This window comes from Lytechinus variegatus, chromosome 1, assembly GCF_018143015.1.
Source record: "Lytechinus variegatus isolate NC3 chromosome 1, Lvar_3.0, whole genome shotgun sequence".
NCBI lineage: Eukaryota > Metazoa > Echinodermata > Echinoidea > Temnopleuroida > Toxopneustidae > Lytechinus > Lytechinus variegatus.
The window spans coordinates 44,085,661-44,095,798 of NC_054740.1; positions in this window are offsets into that span (position 1 = coordinate 44,085,661).

Below are 10,138 nucleotides of genomic sequence, written 5' to 3' on the forward strand. Positions count from 1 at the left end.
CCTAAATGACCTTTGACCTTGATCATGTGACCTGAAACTTGCACAAAATGTTCAGTGATGCTTGATTACTAAGTATGTTCAAGTTTCATGAATCAGATCCATAACTTTCAAAGTTATGATGGGAATTCAACAGATATCCCCAATTCGTCCAAAGTTCATTGACCTAAATGACCTTTTGACCTTGGTCATGTGACGTGAAACTCATGCAGGATGTTCATTGATACTTGATTAACCTTATGTCCAAGTTTCATGAACTAGGTCCATATATTTTCTAAGTTATGATGACATTTCAAAAACTTAACCTCAGGTTAAGATTTCGATGTTGATTCCTCCAACATGGTCTAAGTTCATTGACCCTAAATGACCTTTGACCTTGGTCATGTGACATGAAACTCTAATAGGATGTTCAGTAATACTTGATTAACCTTATGGCCAAGTTTTATTAACTAGGTCCATATACTTTCTAAGTTATGATGTCATTTCAAAAACTTAACCTCAGGTTAAGATTTGATGTTGACGCCGCCGCCGCCGCCGTCGCCGTCGCCGTCGGAAAAGCGGCGCCTATAGTCTCACTTTGCTTCGCAGGTGAGACAAAAACAATGTAGTCCCATGTATCCAATTTTTTGTATGATTTGGATTCTTAATAAGGAGATGCGTATTAAAAAATTTGTGGCTAATTATGTTCCCCTCTTATACTTATGAAATCCCAAATATGAGTTTAAATAGAAAAATTTGATCCAGATTTGAAATAGAACCAATATAAATTTTTGGAAAATGTCCACCTTTGCTTGGAATTGCACTGAACTACATGTACATGTAGATCCATAGCGATACATTTTCAGAGTAATGATGGTTATTCAACAAATATCCCCAACATGGCCAAAGTCCATTGAACTTTGACCTTAGTCATGTGACCTACAACTTGCACAGGATGTTCAGTGATACTTGATTACTCTTTATGTGTATGTCCAAGTTTCGTGAATCAGATCCATAAACTTTCAAAGTTATGATGGTAATTCAACAAATACCCCCAACTTAGCCAAAGTTCATTGACCTTTGACCTTGGTCATGTGACCTGAAACTCGCAGAAATTCAGGTCACATGGGGAAATCAAGACTAATCTCAGAACAGAGGAGTATGGCACGCTCATAGGGAAACAATTAAATATATATTTCACTTGAAAAAAATATGTTTCTCTTCCACTAAAACCATTTCACTTTTAAAAATTGTATTCCACTTTTAATATTAAAAAAATATATTTCACTTTTCAAAAACATATATTTCACTTTTCAAAAAAATATATTTCACTTTTCAAAAAATATATTTCACTTTTCAAAAAAAGTATATTTCACTTTTCACAAAAACTATATTTCACTTTTCAAAAAAAATATATTTCACTTTTCAAAAAAATATATTTCACTTTTCAAAAAAAAATATATTTCACTTTTCAAAAAATGTATTTCACTTTTCAAAAAAATATATTTCACTTTTCCAAAAAAAATGTTTCACTTTTGAAAAAATATATTTCACTTTTCCAAAAAAATGTTTCACTTTTGAAAAAAATTCATTTCACTTTTCAACAATTTTTTTTTTTTCGACGAAGAATCATTTCACTTGTTATATTTTAATTTGAGAGAAAACAAATCCTTTCACTTTTTATCTACAAATCTATATATCTGTCTCTTTATCTATCTATCTCTATTTATCTATCTATCTATCTACATGTATATCTATCTACATGTATCTATCTATGATAATAAATGATATAGGATATTTATATTGCGCACATATCCACCTTGTTAGGTGCTCAAGGCGCTCCTATATTACCCAGCTAAGCTAGGCGTTCATAGCACACACAGCTTCTAAAGGAATCATTTCCTACCGGTACCCATTTACCTCACCTGGGTTGAGTGCAGCACATTGTGGGATCAGTTTCTTGCTGAAGGAAATTACGCCATGGCTGGGATTCGAACCCACGACCCTCTGTTTCAAAGTCCGAAGACTAATCCACTGGGCCACAACGCTCCATTTATCTATTAATCAGGGGCCGCGGAACGGTTTTCAAAGTGGGGGGGGACCATGCAAAAAATCACAGTCGTATGGTCATTTTTACGCTTTTGTACACGGTTTCGGAAAAAAGTGGGGGGGGGGAGGCTGAAGCCCCCCCCCCGTTTTCACGTCCCCTGTTAATATATCTATCTTCTATTAATCTATCCACCTATCATTTATCTCTCCAGCCATCTATAACTATCTTTGTTATATGTATCTGTTTGAATATGTATGTCAGTTTGTCTATTTATCTTTCATACTTATATCCACTCATTTGTTTAAATAATTATGTATGTTTATCTCTGTATCTACGACAGACCATGTTATTCGTCCGCAAGACGAATTAAAATCTAATTTCACTTGTTACATTTTAAATCTGAGATAAAACAAATCCTTTCACTTTTGTTGGATAACACATACGGCTGCAGTATTAGACCGTAAGTAAATTTCGTTCTTCACGTAAATATCCATTCCTCTCGCTACGAAAAACATTTCACTCATAATGCAAATTCATTTCACTCAATTGCAAAAAATACGTTCCTCTTTTTTTCTCGGCCTGTAGGCGGCGCACACCATTGTTGGTGGGACGAGGACAATGCACCACGAGGGGGGCCAATAAACACAAATCGTAAAGTTTGAATTTATCGCTGATTATACACAATAGCCAGGGCAATCAGCTGTTGCATTCGGCCCTACGATCAATCACTAACCTTAGCACTAGTGCTGCAGCCGAACCGCCGAACAGAACGGAAGTTCGCCGAACTTGGCACTTCCGAACCGGACCGAACCGAACCGAACTCAAAGGCCTGGTTCGGAGTTCGGTAAAAAAAAGTATGTTTGTATGCAATGCGTAAATGCGATGACTACATAGATATAAGTATAAAAATAACAAAATATATATTGGTTTCAAGTGATTGTGCACAAAGAGAATTCCACTCAATATATTTTTAAAATCCACTATGATAGCTCCCATCTCGTCTTTGATTGAACTGTTATCAACTTAAGAATATTTTATTAACATAAATATATTTTTTCTTAATAAAATGAGGGGGCATTTTGAATGCTAAACTCGGTATAAAAGTGTGGTTTAATTACGTATTGCCGTAATCGATCGTGATCGTAATCGGACCTAATCATTTTGTATTTAATAAAGAAAAAGAACCAGACATAAATTCATTCCTCGTAAATGACAAAGTATGACAGTTTCGGTCTCGTGTTTGATTAAATTTTTATCATTTTCAATTTTTTTTCATAAACATGAATAGGCCTGGGAGTAAACATCAATTGATCGAATGGTTCGATTGGCATGCCGCCAATCACCAATCGATTAGCAAAATTTACACGGCTATTATCCGCATAATAGCGGCATCGGGATAAGATTTTGAGTTTATGAACGCATTTCCAAATAATGGTGCGGTCACAAGGTCACCCTTTCCAACACAACCGCATCGGAGGGGGCGTGTCCAGTTGTCATGGCGATTATCCGCCTTTTTCAGGACGGGCACTCGTAAAAATAATGCGGCTTATTTTTGGAGTTTATGAACGCAATTTTTATTGAATTATCCGCATTACTCTTAGGCGGCTAATTGGAGGATAGGTTTATGAAAAGGGTATAAGTATCAGTGAGAAAAAAATTTGGGTGAAAGAAATCTTTTTCATGTTGTAAAGTTGTACCATAATGCAGGGCTCGACACTAGCGGCGGTCCGACGGTCCCAGACGGTAAAAATCGCTGTTGGGCCAGTAGATTTTCAGAAATTGGAAGATTTACTGGTCCGACATGACCAGTAAAAAATATCATTGTCGGGCCAGTAATTTTTCCAAAAATAGCAAGATTTAAGGGTCCGACATGACCAGTAATAAAAACCATTGTTGGGCCAATAACTTTTCCAGAAATGGTCAAATTCACAGCAATCCATTCCCCCGTTAAATTCTGCAATTCACACACAGAATACACACAGAATGAATCGCACGTGTTACTAGAGTACTATACAGCATGCATACATGCTAGTCAGCCACACAATCCACATGGTGAATTCTCCACTGGCCGCACGAACGAAGCCTGGCTAAACTCTGGCAGAAATCTCTCACAGAACTGTCAAAATTCACGGTTCATACCTGAAAGGCTCTTATAATGTCCATATTTCTTAAAAATTGGAGTAACTCTGTCATCTGTAAGCAGTAAAAGGGTAAATTTTCACTTCTGTTTGGTTCAAACAGATCGGGTCTCGGGTGGTATCGTCTGACTCTGAATACATATTAGCCCCACATATGCATTTATGTGTTGATACACTTGGTTTCTGACTTTCTTTCGTAGCTATTTTTATTGAGCCAAAAAAGAAACATAAATTATTTATGATAATAGTTTTAGCTTTCTTCCTCTGTTTTCTTCCTGTTTTCTTTCCTTCTTTCTTTTCAATCTTTCTTTTAATTTATTTTTCTCTATTTCTTTCCTTCCTTCCTTCCTTCTTTCCTTCCTCCTTACCTTCCTTCTTTCCTTCCATCCTTCTTTCCTTCCTTCCTTCTTTCCTTCCTTCCTTCCTCCTTTCCTCCCTTCTTTCCTTCCTTCTTTCATTACTTCTTTCCTTCCATCCTTTCTTACTTTCCTTCCTTCTTTCCTCCCTTCTTTCCTCCCTTCCTCCTTCCATCCTTTCTTTCTTTCTTACTGTCCTTCCTTCCTTCTTTCCTTCTTCCTTCTTCTTTCCTTCCTTCTTTCCTTCCTTCTTTCCTTCCTTCTTTCCTTCCTTCTTTCCTTCCTTCTTTCCTTCCTTCTTTCCTTCCTTCTTTCCTTCCTTCTTCCTTCCTTCTTTCCTTCCTTCTTTCCTTCCTTCTTTCCTTCCTTCTTTCCTTCCTTCCTTCCTTCTTTCCTTCTTTCCTTCCTTCTTTCCTTCCTTCCTTCCTTCCTCTTTCCTTCCTTCTCTTCCTTCCTTCTTTCTCCTTCTTTCCTTCCTTTTCTCCTTTCCTCCCTTCTTTCCTTCCTTCTTTCCTTCCTTCCATCCTTTCTTTCTTTCTTATTTCCTTCCCTTCTTTCCTCCTTTTCCTCCCTTCTTCTCCCTCCTCCTTCCATCCTTCTCTTTTCTTATTCTTTCCTTCCTTCCTTCTTTCCTACTTCTTTCCTTCTCTTCCTTCCTTCCATCCTTTCTTCCTTCTTTTCTTCCTTCCATCCTTTCTGACTTTCCTTCTTTCTTTCCTTCCTTCCTTCCTTCTTTCCTTCTTCCTTCCTCCTTTCCTTCTTTCCTTCCATCCTTTCTTACTTTCCTTCCTTCTTTCCTTCCTTCTTTCCTCCCTTCTTTCCTCCCTTCTTTCCTCCCTTCCTCCCTCCTTCCTTCCTTCCATCCTTTCTTACTTTCCTTCCTTCCATCCTTCCTTTCTTTCTTTCTTACTTTCCTTCCTTCTTTCCTTCCTTCTTTCCTTACTTCTTTCCTTCCTTCCTTCTTTCCTTCCATCCTTTCTTTCTTTCTGACTTTCCTTCCTTCTTTCTTTCTTTCTTACTCTCTTCGTTTCTGTCTTGCTTTCTTTTTGTCCTTCATTCCTTCGTTTTTACGGGGGGGGGGGGGGGTCACGAAAGGCTAGAAAAATAAACTTGCGCCTTTTTTTAATGTTTTCTTTACTTTTTGGGACCAGTAGATTTTAGGTTCGGACCAGTAAAAATTTGAAAAACTGGGTATCTACTGGTCCGACATGAACAGGTTGGACCAGTAGAAAAAATGGGTTAGTGTGGAGCCCTGCATAATGTTGGCGTTGTTTCTTTATCCTTATGCACATCGAGTCTCAAAATGAATTAAATGAGTGCTCAACTTCAAGTTTATATTACATTTCCAGAATAAACATTATAAGCAAATTCAAACATGCATCATAAATAACAAATACAGATGAAATATGATAACAATGATTACAAATCAATTGCGAGTTCAAAGACATTTGTAAAATAGTTTTAACAAAATGTGATATGGAAATGAGGGGATCCACTAAAAGGCATTGCTTGTAGAGCATGGATCCCTAAGATAATACATCAAACATTTGAAAAATGAGGCTCATTCACAAGTGTACATGTAAATACAGTAAAGTTAACATAGAATATTAAGAATAATAAGATGGTGAGTAATAGCGAGAAATAATAAAAAAAAGATGAAAGAGATATGGGACGATACTAAAAACGCAAAAGAAAACAAAGACATGACGAAGAATAGAGGGGAGAGAGAAGGAATAAAGTACTGAATGGGAATGAGAGAGGAAGAGACTGAGAGTGGGAGAGCAAAGATAAGTGGGGAGAGACAGACAGAGAGGGAGACACACACAGATATGGTTTCATGAGCCTAATTACAATAGGAAGGCTAAGGATATTCGTTCGACCCAACCCATTTGAATTTTTTTCAATTAGATATTGCTGATTGACAAAAGTGTATGAATATAATTGAAAATCTAACACTCATTCTAGAAATGGTAACTACTGAACTTCCTTTGCCCAAATTGAGAAGATCATTAACTTCGGAACTATTATTTGACTGGCGGAAAAATTAGGGCTATTTTACCGTTTCAGTTAATAAATTTGATATCATAATTATCTTCAGAAATGGCGATTTATATTTTAAATGAGCTGGCTACGATACCCTTCTCTGGTCAGATATCAGATAGGCCTACCGTATCCTATCCATGGTAGTAAAGACTTCCATATGTCCCCTCCATTAATTTAAAAAAATACTTCTCCAAAACCCCCTTCAGCCTTTCTCTTTTTTCTTCTTTTTTTTCTTCTTATTTCCGGTGGGAACTTGGATTCGAATCTCTCGCTGCAGAAATGAAACATCTCCAGTCTGTTGCCTTACTCACAGAGCTAGCAGGAATTGTTGAAAGACGTGGGTTTCATTTTATAACCGTTATCTTGTGTGTGTGTATTTGAGTTTGTCAGACGTGTATCAATCAGATATGATTATTTACGTCTGGGACCGACCTTTAACGTCACCATCCGAAAGACGTGACCAGGGCTCGAACCTTAAACCTCTGCATCAATTTGTAACTTCCCTACAGCTTGGATTACAGGCGCACGCCACAACGCCCAGTTATTAATATCAACCGATATTACGACTAGTCTACTCTCCAAGAGTATTGGGTATTTATTTTTCTGACTAAATAAACCGATGCAATTGGGAATTACATACCCTCAAAGTTTTGACGGAATAAAGCCATATTTTGGTATGTATCCAACTTTTCCTTCTTAAATCTCTTAGATATATGTTAGATAATTCTTGGTAAACCTTCTCCATATTTTTTTTCAATTTTAGTGGAGGGACATATGGAAGTCTTGCCTAAACATTTGACCCTCTGATTTCACTTTTATTTTTAGGAATTTTTCAAAAGTGCCATTTTAACACACAAGTCTATGGGAGTGTTTTACAAGCATGACACCACAGTATGGAAGTGGATCGTATTACCGAACACTTTTCATGAATTCAATCATATCAAACACATTATTCTCATCAAATACACCAAACTTTCACCATAAATACACAATTACCTACAAAATATAAATATGTAAAAATTTTGCAAAAAATTGTTTTCCTTTTTAAGATATTAGCTTCCAATCGGACCCCTCTTCGCATGTGAAATATTTTGGCCACTTGAAAAAGGAATTATATTTATACCGAACGTGTGCTTTCTATGGGAAAAATTGAGAAAACAAAATTACTGATGAGCTATTTTTACTAAATTATTTTTAGAACATAAATACTTTGATTCTTTGAAAATGTGTTTTCGACCATTTTTCATCATCTTTCTATTCAAGTTCCCTTTGGAAGAATGTTGCAAAGTTTTTTAGCGTAGTGAAATTGTTTTCTGATGCTACGATGCGCAAGTTAGGTAATACAAGGCCGGTCAGTAATACTTACAATCACTCACTAAACCATAACGTTAGAGAGAAAATAGAAAGGGTCAGAAAGAGAGGGGGGAGAACAAGAACGAGAGTAAAAACGTGGATCAAACTAGAGAGTGTGACTTAGTTGATACAATAGTGTGCTTTATGCTTAGTCTTAGTCTTAGATTTTATTAACTTATTCTTAGACAATAAAAAATATTTGAACTAATTAATTATGTCTCTGACTTTGATAAGACAGTACCGGGGGTAGGTGTAACAAAAATATTTTTAGTTTTCTCCTAATTTTGTTGTCATGTAGCCTATCGGTACTCCCATTTGGTCGCGCGCACCTCCAAGACTAAAGTCTTAAAGAGGCATGATAAACAGATCAATGTCATTGACTGACAACAGACAGGATAGATGGAGCATGCATGCATTGCAGTCCATTTCAAAACTGCGTGGTGGCCTAACGTTAGTTGAAGCTCCCACAACAGACACCTTCAAAATCAGGCTAGACCGACACTGGCAAGATAAAGCATTTAATTATGTCATAATAATTTATGATTCCCAGTACTCTATAAAGTCAGGTCCAGATTTTAAAAAATGTGCTCAGAAAAAGTGCTTTAGGCATTTTGTGTTAATGCGGATTTATCAGTTGTTTTAAAGTAATTCAGGGGTGCTGAATCCAAAAATGCTGTTTGCCAAACTTGATTCCGACGTTTTCATCCTCAAATCGGCAAAAAACAAAATGGCGGTATTTTTAATGCAGTTTCCCATATTAAACGATATTTATGGGTGATATTTAAAAAATTGGGATCTATGCGTTACTTTTGATACCTAGGGTTGCTAACATAATGTGTCCGATTGATTCGTCAGTCATTTTAATTCCAAGATGGCTGCCATGATTCACAACTGCTGATTTGATAAATAATATGGCAAAATGTTTGATAATTTGGGGGCGATGCTGGCATATTCACATTGGATATCTTTAACGTGTCCGCCATTTTTTCCTCGCCTGCATAGCAGAAGCAAGACATTCACGTCGCTTTTCCGACGGCGGCGGCGAAGTCAACATCAAATCTTAACCGAGGTTAAGTTTTTGAAACTTCATAACTTTTAGGGTTTAGATGTCGATTTCATGAAACTTAGGCATGTTAGGATTAAACAAAGTCTATTGACACAGGTTATATTTACAAAACGTTGTCAAGATTACCTGGAAATCCAACATAGTGTCCACAACGGCAGTCTAAGTACCATCAACTCAAAAATAAAGTAAAAATCCTCAAAATCAAACTCATCAAAAAGCTTTCAAGGCAAATAATGAATCAGGACATGATTACAAGATAGTCAGTGAGTGCGTCAGAGAATTCAAGATTACGTTCCAAAATGGCGTCTATAATGGACGTTGTAACTTTGAAATGGTCCAAATTCGTATAATATCCACCTGGTAGAATATAACTTTGGGGTCTACCGAGAATAAAATAAAACATATAGAAAATCATGATTCCAAAGGGAAAAATTACATTGGATAAATTTCAAGGTTTATCAGTGGTGCAGTTTTTGCCCCCCCCCCCAAAAAAAAAAATAATAATGATGGCTTTAAAAAAATAGTTATTTCTTAAAAATCTAGCTGCAAAGTTCATATACTATCTACCTACAATGTAAGAACATTTTTGTGCATTTCTCATGATTTCAAGGGTCATATGATAGAGGTGAAGACAGATTACAGGGAACCACTGAAGAATGCTCCAAAAATTTCATTCAAATTGCCCACCATTGTTACAAAAATAACAATACTTCTTATCCCATCTAGTGCCACTATTTTGGTGTCTCTGTTTCTAAGACTCATGAAAATATGTTTTACAAGAATTAGTGACATAATTAGGTGGTGGTGCAACAATAAGTAAACATCCAAAAACAAACTTTAAAAAATAAGGTACACTTTCACCTAAAAATTTCCATAATTCACTGATAAGTATTTTAGGACACATCATTTTGTGCTCAAGACTATCTTATGGTTTCATGATCAGGGGACAACAGTCATTTTCACGCAATTTTAGAAGTTGCTTTGGACTTTTTACGACGAAAAGGAAACTGACCATCTTTTTTATTTGTTCCGATTCATTATTTCAGCCTTCAAACCACAATACAATCATGTAGTGTAGATTTTGTTCACCTAATTTAGTATGTTTAGTAAGCCTGGCACGAGTATTCGACTACTCGAGTAGACTCGAGTGTTGCCT